The 19986-nt window shown below is 37.9% G+C and overlaps 1 protein-coding gene across 1 annotated transcript in view; it reads right to left on the reverse strand.

Annotated features, from left to right (window-relative positions):
• LOC148954169 (multiple PDZ domain protein-like) overlaps positions 1–19986 on the reverse strand; it is a 416101-nt gene that overhangs the window by 334946 nt on the left and 61169 nt on the right. The window contains exon 5 of the mRNA XM_089086188.1: positions 16509–16758. The gene's annotated coding sequence lies outside the window, so the exon portion shown is untranslated. The remainder of the gene's footprint in view (positions 1–16508; positions 16759–19986) is intronic.

A 19986-nucleotide genomic window follows, 5' to 3' on the forward strand; every position in this document is an offset into this window, starting at 1 on the left:
CCCGCTTCCGTATATAAAAGGGACTGTGCCCTCCTCAACGCCTCGCTCTTTACGCTAAAGTTTGACTTTCTGACAACTCTTTTTTTTTAAACAATAAAAACAATAAAAACAGCAATCTATTTTTGACGCAAGCAAATCCCCACAAAACTTGATATTTGGTTTTTGGAAAACAGGATCGGATTGAATCCTGTATTGAAGGAAGGAATGATCGGATTGAGCTGAAATTTTGAGGATAAGCTCCCACGCCCCAGGAAAGCTTATCCTCTAAATTTCAGCCCGATCAGACAACGTTAAAGGGGGGCTGTGGTGGGAAAAATTAACATGGGCTCTGATAGGAAAACGAGATTTTTCGTAAATGTAAATTCGGGGGATAATTTTTTCTGTCTGAAAATATCAAAAGGCCCTAACAGGTCGAATGAGTCCTCATTCACCCGGATCCGTTGCCAACTGTGGCCTGTAGGCGTGGCTAACAAAAAAAAAATTGATGAACATTAAGTGGCTATTTTTGGTTTTTGGAAAAAAGGGAAGAAGTGATCGGATTGAGCTGAAATTTCAAGGATAAGCTCCCAGGCCCTAAGAAAGCTTATCCTCTAAATTTCAGCCCGATCAGACAACGTTAAATGGGGGCTGTGGTGGGAGGGTCGAAGCTTTCAGCCCACTTTCCCCCATGAAGATAAAGTCGGAGGGAGGTGAAATTTTGCATGTTTCTTAGTTTGAGCTTAGGCTACAAAATGCGATCATCGCCGTCTCTCTGCTACCGCTAGGACCGGAAATCGCTTAATATTGTGGTGGGTCGCCTCTTTAAAGAGGCACAAGTATGCCTCCTTGATAAAATCCAATTATGAGAAAAGTCGTGAAAAACTCGAGGTTCGAGGAGAGAAAAAGCACGTAACACCTTCGTTTGTTTGATTAATGCGTACAAATCACTCCACAAATTACAAAAAGTTGTAATTAAATGACTTAATGCAATAATGAAACATTGGATATTGAAAGAAATTAATTAAAAAAAAAATTTCCACAAAATAAGTTTTTCAAAAAAAATGAAGACCTCCATTAAACCAAAAATGAACAAAAATAGAATCAAATGGTCTACCAAGCATACAAATACTACAAAACAAAATCAATAAATAAACTGAACCCGGATCAAACAGAAAATAAAATAAATAACAGAGTAAAACTCAAAACAATCAGGAGTTAAGATGAGCAGGGTTGTAAAACCTTATGCTTTCTAAGAGCCAGAATATAATTTTTACTTTACTGAAAAAAAGTCAAATGAATGTACTGAAAAAAATTTGCATTGTCAGTTTAATATACATATGCTGATATTTATTCCTTAAAATCTTAATTAATTTTTGATTTCTTAAAGTTATAAAGGTGAAAACATTTAAAATAATTTTTTTCAGTAAAGTACAAAATATATTCTGGCTTTCAGAAAGCATGGCGTTTAGAACACTACTCATATTAATTTCTGCATGTTTTGAGCTTGACACTGTTATTTATTTTAATTTCTGTTGTTGTTTTTTTTGGGGGGGGGGGGTCATTTATTTTTTTATGCTGATTTGTGTTAGTTGTGTGCTTGGTAGATTATTTGATTCTATTTTTGTTAATTTTTTGTTAAATGGAGTTCTGTACTTTTTTTTGAAGAACTTATTTTGTGGAAAAAGTTTTTTTGATTAATTTCTGTTCGTTTTATATGGACATAGTCTTTTTCAGGGAGAAAGACTGAGCCTCTTCGAAAGTTAAACAACCGTCCCTTCCATAAAAACCTCAAATACCCCTGGGCATAACTTACAACCTTTGCCCCTAATCTCTAGGAATTGTTTCAACCCCAAAAGCCTTGTTATAAGATATTTAGACTATTTTGAATAAAATCTCAAAAATTCTATTAGACGCATTTCAGGACAATACGACGTTTGTGTAGGGTAGAGGGGGTAGCTGCCCTCTGATCACTTTGACTCTTAAAAAGAGCACTAGATCGTCTGATTACCAATCCAGTGAACCGCCTTCGAAGTCTATATGGGCATACTTTCTATAAAAACCCTATATGTCCCCAGGGCATAACTTACAACCCTTGCCCTTAGGGCTGGAGGGATTTTTTATCCTCAAAAACATAATTTCCAGACCTTTCTGATGGGCAGAACAAAATGGCTATAACAAAATTTGCCGTCCGAACACGTTCGACTAATAAAAAAGGTACTTTTTCTTACAATTTCCAATCGAATTAGTCCTTTTTGAAGCAGCTACGACAAAACTTTCTATTGAAACCTTATATGTTCCAAGGGCATAACTTACGACCCTTGTCCTGATGGCTATGGGGGGAGGGTTGTCATCCTCAAAGACATAATTGCCATACATTTCAACTACGTAGAACAAAATAGCCATATCAAAATGTTGATCGGAAATGTTTGGAGAAATGATGAGTGTGGGGGGGGGGGAGGCAATTCTCCCTCCCGATTACTTTCGACTATTAAAAAGGGCAATAGCCCTTTCAATTTCCAATCAAAAGCGCCCTTTTTGAAGTTTTTACGACAACACTTTCTATAAAAACATTAAATGCCTCCAGGCTATAACGTACAACCTTAGCCCTGAGGGTTGTGAGGGGATTGTCAAACTCAGAAACATAATTTCCGGACCCTTCAACTACGTTCAACAAAATGGCTATATCAAAATGTTGATCGGAAGTGTTTGGGGAAATGATGGGCACGGGGGGGGGGCATTCGCCCTCTGATCACTAATGACTATTAACAAGGGCACTAGCCCTCTCAATTCACAATTGAATGAGTCCTTTTTGAAGTTTCTACGACAACGCTGGCAAAGACCTAATTTCCAGAACTTTCAACAACGTTGAAAAAAATGTCTATCTCAAAATTTTTATTGGATGTGTTTGGGGAAATGGTGGGCGTGAGAGGGGCCTTAGTTGCCTTCCAATCACTTTCAACTATTAAAAAGGTTCGAACACTGGAATGTTTTATTTTAGTTATGCTGACTGTAAAGTGTTTTATTTAAATTATAAAAAAAAAATTGCCCAAAATAACGGTGAGAGGGGGATTAGTTGCCCTCCAGTCACTTTAGACTATTAAAAAGGGCACTAGCCCTTCGAATTTCCAATCGAAAGAGCCCTTTTCAAGTTTCTACGACAAAGATTTCAATAAAAACCTTATATGCCCCCAGGGCATAACCTACAACTTTAGGCCTGAGGGCTTTGGGGGGAGTGTCATCCTCAAAGACCTAATTTCCAGAACTTTCAAATACGTTAAACGAAATGGTTATTTCAAAATTTTGATTGGATGTGTTTGGGGAAATGGTGGGCGTGAGAGGGGTCTTAGTTACCCTCCAATCAATTTCGACTATTAAAAAGGGCACTAGCCCTCTCAATTTCCAATTAAATAAGCCTTTTTGAAGTTTCTACGACAAACCTATCTATAAAAACCTCATATGCCCCAGGACATAACTTACAACCTTTGCCCTGGGGGCTCTGGGGGCTTGTCATCCTCAAAAACCTAATTTTCCGAACTTTCTACTACATTGAACAAAATGGCTATCTCAAATTTTGATTGGATGTGTTTGGGGAAATGGTGGATGTGAGAGGGGGGTTGGTTGCTCTCCATTCGGTTTCGACTATTAAAAAGGACACTAGCCTTTTTAATTTCCAATCATATGAGCCCTTTTTGAAGTTTCTACGACAAAAATTTCTATAAAACCTTATATGCCCCCAGGGCATAACTTACAACCCTTGAACAGAGAGTTGTGAGGGGGGGGGGGAGTTGTCATGCTCAAAGACCTAATTTCCAGAACTTTTAACTAAGATGAACAAAATTAGTAACTCAAAATTTTGATTGTAGGTGTTTGGGGAAATGGCGAGCGTGAGAGGGGGGTTAGTTGCCCTCCAATTACTTTCAACTAATAAAAAGAGCACTAGCCATTTCAGTTTCCAGTCGAATGAGCCCTTTTTGAAGTTTCTAAAACAACGATTTCTATAAAAACCGTATATAACCCCAGGGCATAGCTTACAACCCTTGCCCTGAGGGCTTTGGGGGGTTGTCATCCTTAAAGATCTAATTTCCAAGACTTTCAACAAAGTTGAACAAAAGGGCTATCTAAAAATTTTGATTGGATGTGTTTGTGGAAAAGGTGGCCGTGAGGGGGGAGGGGGTTAGTTGTCCACCAATCACTTTCGACTATTAAAAAGGGCACTAGCCCTTTGAATTTCCAATCGAATGAGGCCTTTTTCAAGTTTCTACGACAAAGCTTTCAATAATAACCTTATATGCCCCCAGGGTATAACTTATAACCCTTGCCCTGAGGGCTATGAGGGGGTTATCATCCTCAAAGACCTAATTTCCAGAACTTTCACCTACGTTGAAAAAAATGGCTATCTCAAATTTTGATTGGACGTGTTTAGGGAAAAGGTGGGCGTGAGAGGGGGGTGAGTTACCCTCCAATCACTTTCGACTATTAAAAAGGGCACTAGCCCTTTAATTTTCAATAGAATGAGACCTTTTTGAAGTTTCTACGACAAAGCTTTCTATAAAAACCTTAAATGCCCCCCGGGCATAACTTACAACCCTGGCCCAAAGGGCTGTGGGGGGAGTGTGGTGGGGGGAGGGGGTGAGTTGCCCTCCAATCACTTTCGACTATTCAAAAGGGCACTAGCCATTTCAATTTCCAATCGAATGAGCCCTTTTTGAAGTTTCTACAACAACGCTTTCTATGAAAACCTTATATGTACCCAGGGCATAACTTATAACCCTTGCCATGCGCAGCCGCGTATCCAGGGGGGGCCAGAGCGCCCCCCCCCCCGAATTTTTTTTTCTTTTTTTTAAGTGCAAATATAGTAAGTTCCGAAATATAGTTATTTGCAACACCCGTTCTTTTTTTCATTTCTTGTTAAATGGCTATCCATTTCTCCAGCAAGCTTATATCATTATTTTATCACCAAACGTGTAATCGCCTCCTGTAATCAAACAAGATGTCAATATTTTTCTCACTATTTAACCCCCGCAGCTATAAGCACTAGCTTCTCTGCATTGAATGAATTGCGATAAGGAATCGGACTAAGAGGCAATAGTTCATTCAAAGTTTTAAACGCTGCTATAATTCCAGTGTAAACTAAGCATTGAAACGGAAAGGTCACGTGAGAGGAAAGAAAGAAAATTACCTTAAATTACCTTAAATCGCATGTCCAGCGAGATAAGGTGGTGTTGAGCCTCATGTAGAAATCTCGCTGGTGGTGTTTCAAGGTTATGATTTGACATCCCAGTTCAGTCTCCATCCGGCGTTGGCCCAGTCTTGATCAACTCCTTTCTTGAAGGCATCTAGGGTTTTAGATTGGACGGTGGCTTCGGATAGACTGTTCCAGAGTGGGACGGAACGGACTGAGAAGAACTGTTGGCGGTCTCGCTTGATGCAACGGGGGGCCTGCAGCTTCTTGGTGTGTCCTCTTGTGGTAGTTGAGAAGGACGGGGAAAAGACATGACTTAATAGGTCATTTTCTAGCAATTTACGAGTTATTATAACGTCTCCTCTTTTCCTACAGTATACTAAGGTAGGGAGTTTGAGTAAGGTGAGACGTTCCTTGTAAGATTTGTCTTGGAATGCAGAGATAAGCTTAGTTGCTCTTCTTTGGACATTCTCAAGTACGTTCACATCTGTCTTATAGTACGGAGAGGCTAGGGTCATGCCAAATTCCAGTTGAGGACCGACCATTGCTTTGTACAGTTTCGTAATCACTCCCGACTTCCTGGTGGTAAATGTTCGCTTTATGAGGCCAAGGGCTTGGTTTGCTCTTGCAGCTTGAGCTCGTGTGTGGCAGTGAAACTTGAGCTCATTGTCAACAATAGCCCCCAGGTTCTTCTCCTCACTGACTACCTCAAGCTGGGCGTCTCCTATGTGATATACAAGTTTTGGATTATTGCGTCCAAGATGTAGAACTTAACATTTTAAGGCATTGAACTGTGACACCAATCCGATGACCATCTAGATAGTCTGTCCAGATCTTTTTGCATAGTTGATAGATTTAGGTCGTTCTGGGCCAGTCCTAAGAGCTTGCAGTCATCAGCATATAGCGTCAAAGGATTCTTCAGGTTCGTTGTACAGTTATTGATACACATGCTGACAAGCCTAATTAGTTCTGGTTAGTTCTTGTAGTCAGATACTAATATGAAACTCGTGCTTAACTTGAGCGGTTTCTCAGGTTTTCTGTTTCCGGAAATCTCACCGGCTCTGCATTAGCGAAACAAATCATCGGCCAATGCATTGCGTTCGGCTTAAAAACGGAGAAATTTGATGGGGTTGGTTTTGATGGGGCCAGCAACATGTCAGGCTGCTATTCTGGTGCACAGGCAGAAATTAGGAAATGTGATCTACACCCACTGTGCATCGCACAGCTTAAATTTGGCTTTATGTAAAACTAGTAGGGTAGGACTTGTTAGGTCAACCTTTGCTACTATACGGCGGATTATATCATTTTTATTATCATCACCAAAAAGAATGAATATGTTTGTAGAAGCGGTCGCTGTCGTTTGTCCCGATAGTCCTGTGAGGAAGCTTGTGAAGTTGTGCAAAACGAGATGGGTGGAGTGTCACAATTGCATTTTAGTTTTTATGTCTTTGTATTGTGCGATTATTTTCGTACTTGAGGAAATAGTTGGTAGCATACGGTGCGATACGGAAGTTATTTCAAAAGCGAATGCGTTGGTTTCAGCAGCAAGCGAATTTAGTTTTATGTTCACGATGGCTATGCTAGAGTTTGTAAGTGCCATAATGCTCTCTGTCTCTAAGGCGCTGTAAGCCGAAGATTTAGACTTATTTGAGTGCTGTCGGCATGTTAAGCTATGTTCTGATACTTTACTGCAGTCAAAACAAAATAATTTTGAAACAATTTTTCAGAAAGCCTATGAGCTTGCACAAGAGTTAAATGTGGCTCTGACTGTTCCAAGGTCTATCCACCGAAAGTCCATCAACGATAATGAGTCCATCAAGGTTTTTTTTTTATCGCGAGTCATCAGGAGGCATCTTTCAAAAAATCGGAAGGCTTTTGCCAGCTAACAGCGAGTCATTAAAAATTAACAAATTTGTGAACGCTGTTGCTGTTTACGAGGGATTTCACGGGGGTAGACGTGCGCTGGAATGTGAGTTAGTCCTTTGGAAACAGAAGTGGCTCGGAATGTCTGAGGAACCATCAACTGTTGCTTCGACTCTTGTGTTATACGATGCAAAATTTTCCCCATGCATTCGAAGGCTTTTGACGATTTTTCAGACATTACCAGTGACTACCGCTTCTGCTGAGAGGAGCTTTAGCTATCTTAAGCGAGTAAAAGTCGTCTTTCGTTGCTCGTTTCTCTAAGTGCAGTTGATTCTGTTTTTTAAACTTTAATTGTGCTTCATCCTCTGTAAACAATGTTAATATCACTACATTTCTTGCTTTCATGGCTGCTATAATAGGTAGATTGAGTCCCCCACCCCTCCGAAACCAAATTCTGGGCAATTGTCTTTGATATAATATTATTTTTTATTTATTTGGCTCTCTAAGGGTCCTATAGGCAAACATAAGGAATAATGCACTTCTTTATTTTATATTTTCTAAATTCTGCCGCTTCGTGGCAGTTCCAAAACAACTACTCGCCCAAAATAGAAACTCTCACTACTTCTAACTTTTTTCTTCAAATTCTGACTTTGTTGGCAAAATATTGTCATCCATTCTCAAACAAAAAAAAGTCTACAACTAGAAATACTCATGACAAGTGTGTACTTTTCATTTCTTTACCTAGCTACCCACCCCCTATACCCCCCAACTAAAATCTTGCACTATGATAGATAATTTTCTTGCTCACATGACTGCTATAAAAAGGTAGACTGACGCCCCCCCCCCAAAAAAAAACAAAATCCTGGATATGCCACTGGCCATGAGGGCTGTGAATGGGGGGGGGGGTCATCCTCAAAGACCTAATTTCCAGAACTTTCAACTACGTTTAACAAAATGACTATCTCAAAACTTTGATTGGATGTGTTTGGGGAAAAGGTTGGAGTAAGAGGGGGGTGAGTTACCCTCCAATCACTTTCGACTATTAAAAAGGGCACTGGCCCTTTATTTTCCAATAGAATGAGACCTTTTTGAAGTTTCTACGACAAAGATTTCTATAAAAGCCTTGTATGCCCCCAGGGCATAACTTAAAACCCCTGCCCTGAGGGCTATGGGGGGAGTGTCCTCCACAAAAACATAATTTCTATTTGGAAATCAACTACGTTGAACAAAATGGCTATCTTAAAATTTTGATTGGATGTGTTTGGGGAATGGTGGGCGTGGAAGGGGTGTTAGTTGCCTTCCAATCACTTTCGAATATTAAAAAGGGCACAAGACATTCCAATCTCCAATCGAATGAGCCTTTTTCGAAGTTTCTACGACAACTCCTTCGATACGAAGTGCCTTGGTCTAGAAAAAAAAATAATAAATAATACATTGTGCCAACATCGTTCTTTACTTAGGCAGCGCTACTGCGCAACCTATGATAAGGCACTAGCCATCTCAATTCCCAATTGAATGAGCCCTTTTTGAGGTTTGTACGACAACGCTTTCTATAAAAACCTTATGTCCCCAGGGCATAACTTGCAACATTTGCCCTGGGGGCTGTGGGGGGTTTGTCATCCTCAAAGACATAATTTCAGGACCTTTGAACTACGTTAAACAAAATGACTCAAAATTTTGATTTAATGTGTTCAGGAAAATGGTTGGCGTGAGAGGGGGTTAGTTGTCAACCAATCACTTTCGACTATTAAAAAGGGCACTAGCCCTTTCAATTTCCAATCGAATGAGCCTTTTTTGAAGTTTTTACGACAACATTTTCTATAAGAACCTTATATACCCCCAGGGCATAACTTATAACCCTTACCCTGAGGGTTATCATTCTTGCAGACCTAATTTCCAGAACTTTAAACTACGTTGGACAAAATGGTTATCTCAAAACTGTACGTGAGATGGTGTGCGTGAGATGGGGGGGGGGGGGTTTGTTGCCGTTTGAGCACTTTCGACTATTAAAAAGAGCACTAGCTCTCTCAATTTCCAATCGAATGAGTCCTTTTTTAAGTTTCTACAACACCGTTTTCTGTAAAAACCTTATATGCCCCCAGTGCATCTTTAACTTTCAACAACGTTGAACAAAATGGCTGTCTCAAAATTATGATTGGATGTGTTTGGGAAAATGGTGGGCGTGAGAGGGGGGTTAGTTGCCCTCCAATCATTTTCGACTATTAAAAAGAGCACTAGCCCTTTCAATTTCCAATCAAATGAATCCTTTTTGAAGTTTTTACGACAACGCTGTTAATAAAAACCTTATATGCCCCCAGGCCATAACTTACAATCCTTGTCCTGATGGCTCTGAGGGGGTTATCGTCCTCAAAGACCTAATTTCCAAAACTTTCATCTGTTTTGAACAAAATGGATATCTCAAAATTTTGATTGCATGCGTTTGGGGCAATGGTGGGCGTGAGAGGGGGGTTAGTTGCCCTCCAATCACTTTCAACTATTAAAAACAGCAATAGCCATTTCAATTTCCAATTGAATGAGAGAAACTTCCCCTTTTGAAGTTTCTACGACAACGCTTTCAATAAAAACCTTGTATGCTCCCAGGTCACAAATTAAAACCCTAGCCCTGAGGACTGTGGTGGGGAGTGCCCTCCTCAAAGACATAATTTCTAGATCTTTCAACTACGTTGAGCAAAATAGCTATCTCAAAATTTTGATTGGATGTGTTTGGGGAAATGGTGGGCGTGGAAGGGGTGTTACTTGCCTTCCAATCACTTTCGACTTTTAAAAAGGGCAGAAGCCATTCCAATTTTCAATCGAATGAGCCCCTTTCGAAGTTTCTACGGCAATTCCTTCGATACGAAGCGTCCTGATCTAAGACCAACCAAAAAATAAATAAATACATAATACATTGTGCCAATATCGTTCTTTACTTAGGCAGCGCTATTGCACTGTCTATGATTATTAATTCCCCTTAAAGTGGTTCGTTTCCCAAATGTTCAGATAGGTTAAGATTTAGTGCTTTGTTGATAATCATCTTTTTTAGATATCTAACGTTGACAAAATCTGTTGTACCTACTTGGGCACCCAAGTGACACAAAAGTAAAAAAAAAAATGTAACAAATATTTTATTTAGGTTTTTATAATAAACCTTAAAATTTTGCTAAGTAATATCGATTTTGATCCCATTATTTAAGAAAGAAGAAAGAAACCTGCACAAGAACTATAGGGGGATAAGTTTAGGAAGTTCTATCAGTAAGCTATTTTGTAGAGTCCTTTCTAATAGGATGGATAAATGGTTGCATTATAAAGGTATATTAATTGAATGTCAGGCAGGGTTTAGGGAAAACTATAGTACAATTGATCAAATATTTCGTTTACAGGCTTTAGCTAGTAAATATACGAGGCATAGGAAAAATAGGCTATATACGGCGTTTTTGGACATTAGGGGAGCATTTGACGAAGTTTCAAGGAGTTTGTTGAAAGTGGTGTTGGTGAAATTAGGATTGCCAATTAGTAGAAGTAGAAGTTAGTATGAAAATGTATGAGGTGGTTAAAGTAGTAGTGAAGGTAGGTATTTCTTATTCTAGGCCAGTTTTAAGTAATGTAGGCCTCAAACAGGGATGCACTCTATCACCGCCTTTGTTTTCTCTTTTTATTAATGATATTGAACAGTATTTTAGATATAGAAATTTCCCTTTGTTAAATTTAAGGTCACTGGAGCTGTTTTGTTTATTATTTGCAGATGACATATTATTGCTTCCGAAATTGGCTCCAGATTTACAAAAGTTGTGAGAGATTTGGGATCGTTATCTGGGGAGTAAAAAATTAGTTTTAAGTATTGAAAAATCAGTTATATTAGTTTTTGGAAATGATGAAAGGGAAAAGAATAAGTTTTATTTTAAAGGGAAAGAGATGAAAGAGGTTAAGGATTTTATTTATTTGGGATGTAAGTTCGCAAGTTCAGGGAAATGGAGTGATCAGGTGCAAATAGCGAGTTGGAAGGGTCAGAAGGCTTCATGGGCGTTATTGAAGTCCCCTTAGGCATCTAGGACCGGCAGATATTAAGCTACAGAAGAGAATTTTTGAGACGAAGGTAGGCCCAGTATTGAGTTACGGTGGGGAAGATTGGGGTTTTGAAAAAGGGGAAAAAATAGAGAGAATTTATTTAGGACATTTCAGGAGATTTTTAGGGCTAAACGGGAAATTTAATAATCTGGTGTTAAAGGGTGATCTAGGATTGTTTTCATTGAGGGTAAAAAGATTGGTTAGAATGATAGGAGACTGGGAAAAAGTGATTGGTTTACAGAATAATAGGTTAGTAAATGCAGCTTATCTGGAGGTGTTGCAGGATAGAAGGAAAAGTTCATGGACTTCCCAGGTAAAATCAATCTTAAATAGTTGTGGGTTATCAGGTGTTTGGAATGAAGGGAAGGGGATAGGGCTGGAAGTAGGAAATGTAGCAAAACTAGTAAAGAGAGTGCTTGAAGATCAGGAGATTCAGAAATGGCAGTGTGAAGTCGCGGCCTCGGTGTCCCTCGGCGTTTAACCGCAAAGGAAGGAGGTCTGGGGGTATGATAAATATTTTAAAGCGGGTTTAAATAGTTAAGAAATTAATTGGTATATATAAGGGAGGGGTAAGTATCTAGCACTTGGAGATAGAAGGGAATATTTAGGATGGGTACGGATACAGGAGGGTCCTTACTCATTCCCTACGTGCGGACAAAATGGTCAGGATCTGCTTCATTTCATGGCCCTTTGTCTCAAATTACAGGATTTAAGGAATTAATTATTTTTTGTTAATGTGGGGACAAGTGACTGGTTGGTTTCAGTAATGGGATCAAAAAATTATAGGACAATAAGAATGATAGCAAAGTATATAAAATTGGGTATGTCACATAGAGATAGATTTTTGTAAAGGGGGTGGGGTGAGTGTGGAAAGTATAGTTGTATGTGTGTAAGTTGATTTCTTGTTTGTTATTTTTGTAGTCATGGCCCTTGATAGATGTAACATACATCTATCTATTTATGTTAGTTTAATGGTATTGTGTGCTTTATTATGTTTTTGTAATGTTTTGTAATTTTGCGTTGTTATTGTTATGTAGGCTACCATACTTTGCTATGAGTGTTATAATCATATGCTATTATTTTGTGTGATTTTCCTTTTTTTGCCATGGCCCAAAGTGGCTTTTATTGCAATAAATATCTATCTATCTATCTATCTATCTAATGTTAGATGGTGTTGGTTGTGTTTCTCATAAACAATCTAGATTTTTGAAACAGAATCTTATGGTCTTAGAAGTAGCCTTTAAGACCTATGATCCCTATGAAGCATGCGACTTTGCAACAACCATACAGCTGTAATCTGTAACGCTAGGACAAGATGCTTCATGATTGGATTCATTAGTTTTAGACATATCCATTCACTGAACCAGAATTGTGAAATTACTTAAGACTTCTCAGAAAATTATCTAAAATTGCTTCAAAAATGATAAAATTATATATATAATTAAAAATAACAAAACATATATTAATACATTTTGTGGTGACTTACCATTATAGTTATTAATAGCCTTAATTATTTCATTTCATTTTAGTTTCTTTTCCCAATGACTAAAAATATTTTCTAAAAAAAAACACACATTTTGTTTTGAATGCACAAGAGCCCCCCTCCTAATTAGGGTGGCCGTGAATATATGTATTAAAACAAGAGAAATTAAACCCTCGTTTTAACCCATCGACCCTCGTTTTGTAGACTAAATTTTAACATATTTCCCCCATACTTCAAGAACAAATACTTTAAAACAAGGGCAATGGGAATCGTATCAAAGGTATTGTTTGTAACGCCTCAAAAATCAAAGAGCTAATTGATACACACTTGCTTTAAAATAAAAGAAGATGATCAAAAATTTTGAGAAGACAGTTGACAACACAGTGAATACAACCAATATTTCGACTATATTACCAACAACCGTCATCGAAAAAAATATAATGTAAATCAAATAAAAGAAACATAACTTACTCAAAGACTCAGAGATGAAAAAAAACACAAATTAATAAACTACTAAAATGGTAAAATACTAATACAGACTTAACTAAAACCGCAAAATGAATTTTTTAAGACCCTTACCGTCCTCACGTTCACAAAACGTTCAGCAATGGCGCATGGGTTGTATTTACTGTAGTATCTATTGTCTTCAGACAATTCATTAGTATCTTCTTTTATTTTGTCTTATACAAGTGTCCTTATAGGTGTCCAAATCATTCGGTTATGGACATTACAAGTAAGATACACACAAGGCAGACATTTATAGAGACCTCAGAAAATTTGTCCAAGGAGGAGGACTGGGGGACCAAAAACACAAATAGGGTACAATTAAACGACACTACTCTCCAGAAGAGGTGGGCAGGGGGTTCATACTAACCTTGTGGGAAATGATGTAAAGGCACTGTGGTCTTCATTATTTACTTGTAGATGAAAGCTTTTTCCAAACATCACCATCATAGTTAAAAGTTCTATCTGTTTTTATTTTTTTCCATTTCATTAAGTAAAAATGGACAGCCAGTGTTGCTTAAGAAAATATACCACTTATAGAGATCCAAAATACATTCAATTAGCCTTCCATTTCACTCCAATGATGTTTCTTTTAGAACAATAAATCCTTTTTCATACTAATTAGCCAAATTATAAGAGACTGTCAAGTTCCCAACTTTGGTTCGTAAGCCAAAGAGCCGAATCTCCCTCAATCATTAGCGACAAGAGAAATGTTTATCTGCTTTAGAATTTAAATCTTAGTTGATAAAAGACGTTCCCAAGAACATACTGTTGAAAAGCTAAAACATTTTGGTAAAGTGTAATTCAACCAACCAATCTATTGCTGGTTTCAGTGGCACAAACAATTCATGAAAATACAGGGGAGGACAAGTAATTTTCGTTTCTGTTGAAGCTACAAAAAAGGTGTTTAATTTCAAAATCTAGGGGGGGGGGTTCTAATTAAGGCAGAGAAGTATTTTTCGAAATCTAGGGAGTAAAACCCCAGTGCCTTCACCCCTCATTTTTTTAATTTAATTTCTGATCGTTTTTAAATAATACCGGGAAATCCGGATCTTTCTCAAAAAAAAAAAATAAAAAAATCGGGTACTTGTGTGATATACGCCACTCACTCAAGTTTACGACTTGTAAAACTCGAGAACAAACTGGTTTCTTGGTTAGTTTCTTCGTTACTTTAGAAACAAATTTGGGCTATATATTTGCACATTAGGGGGTAAAGTATAGCGGATCTGCATGCAAAATGTGTTAGGTACAGTTATTCTACATATTATGAACTAAGAATTGTTTTCTGACTTCAAACTGTCCAAATACTTTACACACACACCCCCCCCCCTTATATGCATATATATAGTCCAAATTATATATTTCCTATCTATTCTGTCACTTGTCTTTGTCTTGACTCACACTGAGCTGAAAAAAACTAACGAAGAAACCGGTTTGTTCTCGAGTTTTACACAGCCTAAACTTGAGTAAGTGGCGTATAATAGACAAGTATTAAAACTCCTTCCCCTTAAGCAAAATAAAGAAACAAAACTCCAATAAAATTCGCAATTTCGGGAATCCTCATTTTCCACGGGGGGGGGAGTATTTACCGGGGGTATTTTCCACGGGAGTATTTTCCGGAGGGAGGGGGGGTAAACGTCTAGAACCACTTCCGACTTTCCAAATTGTGAAAAGTATATTTTAGATCGTAACCTGCTTGATGCCATACGTTTCAAACATATTTGTGGCCAATTTTAGCTGAAGTTTCTTTTTCTTGTTCCCTTTTTTAAATTTGACGCCCATTTTCCCGAAAAATGCACAAGGAAGTCTTTATCATTAAAAATTGAATTCCTGTTGTTTACTAACTTCTTAAGATAAACACAATTGTGCAATTGTTGGTATCTCCAAAACACCTACTTTGTAGTAGTGTTTTCGTGTCCTACTCAAGTCTGCCCCCTTAGTCCCTCTAGTCGGCAGGTAATTTCGGGGTATCCTTCCTGAACACTATACTGCTCTATTCCCAATATTTGACATTCCAAATTGTGAATAGTATATTTTAAATCCTAAAACACTTTCTGAAGCTGTTTTGATGCCATGCGTTTTAAACTGCTTTTGTTTCTTTTACTTTCTTTTTTTTTAATTTGGCGCTCACTTTTTCAAAAACTGCATATCTGCATATGGAGGTCTTTATCACTAAAAATTTTAATTGATCGTTTTGTTCATACCCAAGTACTTTTGAGGTATCCTTTCCAACCCCGACATAGCTCTCCTGTATTTGGGATCCAATATTCCAAATTGTGAATAGAATTATTGATTTTATAATCAAACAACCGGAAGAGATTTTCCAAGCAGCAAGAGGATGAGAAAACTTCGCAATAGGACAACCTTTTTCTCTTCTATCAGCAAAAGCTCCGAGATTGTAAGACAAGTTGCGAAAAAGCGTTCCTGCAGCGAAAGATAGACTATATTAACAAGTGAAAAGATATATCACTTGTAAATACTATTGGAGCTGGAAATGGAGCTGGTACGCAGACAGGATTTTATTTTATTACGAACAGAGAGAGAGAAAGGGGGGGGGAGGGGCAAATTTGAAATAAAACACAAAGAGCAGAAAAATTATGTGGATATACTATATACTATAAAAATATACTATTTTGATAGAGTACTATATATACACTATTACCCGTAAGATATTGCCTTATTATAATAAAACTAGTGATAACGAGGGAAGTGTGTGTATTTTCCAAGCATTATGATAGAACGAAAACGGGACCGAGAAGGGTCCAGAAACACAAAACAGGGGCATAGATCCCTAAAAGCTGGAAAGACAAGGAAAACTGCAGTAGTCATACATCAGTTATGATGAACGAGATTTGAAAATTGTCCTTACTGACACTCCATTTTGGGCTAGGTGAAAATGTTTAAAGGTCGTTGCAGTTCCATACGAGAGAGTACAGAGTTAAGCTTTCAATGGAGCGGGATGAAGGAGAAGCATGCGCAGCTGTGTTGGCCTAAGTATGCTTAGTCTTACGGTAAGTTGATAATAGCAGTAGTATTTTAATTCTAAAGCATGTGCAACGGACGCTCATCTGATGCTCATCAGATGAGCTAAATAATGATTGCTCCCCTATAAAAGGAAATTTCCCAGGAAATTAAAACATTATGGCCTAAAAATGCTCCTTATTTGGGAGTTTTCAACCCCTCGCCCCATTCTACAGGGACCTACTTAGGAAGTGATCCCTCCGAAATCCTAAATTTTCCTGAATGTCTGGGCACTTCTTATTCAAGTTATCAAATAATTTGTTTTTCTTATCAGTCCCACCCCCCCCCCCCAAAAAAAATGGGCACACTTCTGCCCATCTACTCATTGATCCCATGCTTGAAGCGCTAATCCTTGGTTTTTAAGACTAAGAATTAAAACAATATTCTTTCATTATGTATAGCCAAACGTACCTTAACTTCCACGGAGAGACTACGTCTACTTAATATGTCCTTCTGTTCTTCAACTCCTTGAAGGTCTTCCACTTCTATTTGAGGGGAGTGAAAGCTCTCAGTTGGGGTTTCTGGACCTCTTGCCACTATAAGCTGAATCCTTCCTTTGGCCTTTTGAAGTATAGAAATAGCTTGCTGATGAGATATTGATGAATCCAACTCATGTCCATCTATTGCTATAATCTTATCCCCTTCCTGAAGTCTTCCGTCCCTATAATAAAAAAGGGGCAAGTTAGTTCATCGTCCTTATAATTAAAACAACAACCGTCCGTCCGTCCGTCCTCAGTGCAGAATGAAAAATACAGATACAAGTCCACGGGATATAAAAAACCAAACCTTAAAACAAACACTAAAACTAAACGAAGAAGACCTTTCTAGGTAACAATGAAAGGGTAACTGAACTGGTCTCTTTCATCTTTTACTTTTAGGTATGGTTTTTAAGTTTTTCTTGTTGTTTTTTTTATAGTGTCCTGTCGATTTTCATTCCCCCTTAATTTTTTTTGCACCCCCCCCCCCCCCTAGTAAAAATTTGCTCCCGAAGAAAATTATACCTGAAGAATTTATCTTACGAAAAACTCCCCCATGGAGAATTTTTCTGAGGAATATCCACCCTTGCGAAAAGATTCTCTAGACAATTCCAACCCGGTGAAAATTTTCCCCGGGCCATATTCCTTAACATCTCCACACGTAAGATTGATTTACCAAAGAGAAAGTAAGATAAAATAGAAAGAATTTCGTACAGGAGTCTGGCAAATTCCTTCAGTGTAAAATTTTCCCTGGAAAGTCCATCCCCCGGAAACTTCGTTTTCCATGGAAAATTCTCCCCGTGTAAAATCCCCCCCCAAAAAAAGTCAGTATACTTCCCAATAACAAACACTATACGTAAAATAACGGGTAAATTTCATGACTTGAACACCTTTTCCAGGGGTTGTGGAGGGGGGGGAGGGTCATGTTATCCCCAAAGGCTTGGTTATTGGACCTTTGAACTATGTTGAGCAAAATGGCTAGCTCAAAATTTTGGATTGGACGACTTCAGGGAAAAACAGGCGTGGGTTGGGAGCTAGTTACCCTCCAATCTTTTCGGTCACTTAAAAAGGGCACTAGACCTTTTAATTTCCTTCGAATGAGCCCTCTTTAAATATTCTCAGACCATTGGTTCGATAGGGTCATCCCTGAAAAAAATAAATACATAAATAAACACGCAACCGTGATCTACCGGCAAAAAATACAAAATTTCACATTTTTACAGATGGGAGCTTGAAACCTCTACAATACGGTTCTCTGATACGATGAATCTGATGGTGTGAGTGTCTCACGCTCGTAGCTTTTGATAAGTTACACTAAACTTAATGAACCTTATATATTTGGAATCAGCATAATAAGTCAATTCTTTTAGTGTGTCTATTGATATCAAAATTACATATTTTAGAGTTTCCGTTAGGCTACAACTGAGCCACATCGCTCCATACTTGCAGTTCGTTACCACGAACTGTTTGAAAAGGAGACAAATTATTGTATATACCCTTAAAATTAGACATTTACACGTTAGTTAGAAATACCATCTATTTAACTAAAACAAGAACGAGAAGAGACAGACTTTACGCGAAGATTCCCAGGGGAAAATATACAATCATAGAAAGTTTTTTTCATGAAATTTTTTCCCAAATATGTTATGTCTCTGTACGAAAAAGCAAGATAGCCTACTTTTAATGTTTCACCTAAAATTCTCTATTCTTAAAATAAATAGAGGAATGAATTTAATTGTCCCGTTTTGAAATTAGTTTACCGTCACTTATAACAAAAAAGAGAATTCTGGACAGTAGAAATGTAACCGGCAATCAGAGGATTTTCCCAGAGGAGCGCAAACAATCCTAAGAAAAGTTTTCTGGGCCAAGGTTTTTACTAGTGTTGGGGCCATTAATAAGAATAAAAATCGGCAATCGGGAAGAAAGGATTTTTTTCTGGGATCGCAAACGGGGGTGCATACAATCGTAGAAAAAAATGTCTAGGAGAAGATTGTTCCAGAGATAGATGAGCCCCAGTAGTAGCGTACATATAGCATCTTTTTAATGTCTCATCTGACTTTTTCCGTCCCCATAATAAAAAGGATAAATTAATTATCCTGTTTGGAAATTGGAATAAGTTGACCACCTTCATAATAGAAACAGAGGACGTGTACAGTGCGAATCTAACACGTAATCAGAATATTATTCTAGGGAAGTATAAACAATCATAGAAAAAGCTTTCCGGGAGACAGTTTTTACTAGTGATGAGACGATTTGTCTGAATAAAATCAGCAATATGGAGGAGAGTGAATTTTTTCTAGAATCGGGATCGGCATTGGAATCAAGAAACTACAGGAAATCAATGAATATTTCTAAGGGAGCGCATCATAGGAAAAGTTTTTTAAAAGAGGATTGTTCCGAAGTGTGATGAGTCCCAGTAATAGGGAGAAAAATAGCCGCTTGTTAATGTCACCGGGACTTTTTTGTCTTTGTAATAAAAAAATGAGATAATTAATTGTCCCCCTTTTTAAATGAGCTTACTGTCCCTACAATTAAAAAGGGAATTATACACAGTACTAATCTAAGAGACAATCAGAGGATCTTTCAAGGGGAGTCTATAGCGTAGACAATCATAGAAATAGTTTTGTGTAACAAGGTTTTTACTAATGATGAGAATATTTAACGCAATAATAATCAGTAATAGGGAGGAGATAGATTTGTTCCTAAAATCAGGACCAAAAAAAAACTATAGGGGATTAGCGGATTTTTCTAGGGAGTGTATACAGTCATAGAACAAGGTTTCTAGGAGTCATTTATTCCAAGCCAAGCTATGCTTCAGTAATAAAAAGCAAAATAGCCTGGTTTTTATGTAAGGGGACCCCAATGCAAAAGAAAAATAGAAGACAAATATTGTTTCTATCGAAAACGGGGTATGACAGAAGGCCAAAAAACTTTTTCCCCAACAGCTTGAAACTGACAGCCGTGTAAATATATGGGGCAAGGGAACCCTAAAACACAAAAAAAGCAGAATATTATATTAATTTGCTTGAAAATGGGACAAGAAAAAGGGACCCGGAAAAGAGCCAAAAACTTCTTTTTATGCTTCAAACTTAAAAGCATAAGGCCCAGAGCCATTGGGACCCTATTATACGAAGACAGGTCTAGTTTTGCAGCCAAGACCCTGGAAAAGAGGACCTAAAAAAGGAGCAAAACTATTTTCTTACGATTCTACGGTCAAGTTTTCATGATAAGTTTTGCGGCCAAGACCCTGAAAAAGAGGGCCTGAAAAAGGAGCATGCTATTTTCTGACTATCGGATCGATATTTATATCCTAAAGTCCTTTGGGTTATGGAGATCTGAAAAGCACAAGAAAAATTGGGAAAAAAATTTGCCTCCCGGGAATAGGGGGCCCGTAAAAAACCAAGAATTCTTTT

The sequence above is a fragment of the Artemia sp. Qi Xiang Cuo genome, chromosome 3, assembly GCF_049724085.1.
Source record: "Artemia sp. Qi Xiang Cuo chromosome 3, ASM4972408v1, whole genome shotgun sequence".
Classification (NCBI taxonomy): Eukaryota; Metazoa; Arthropoda; class Branchiopoda; order Anostraca; family Artemiidae; genus Artemia; species Artemia sp. Qi Xiang Cuo.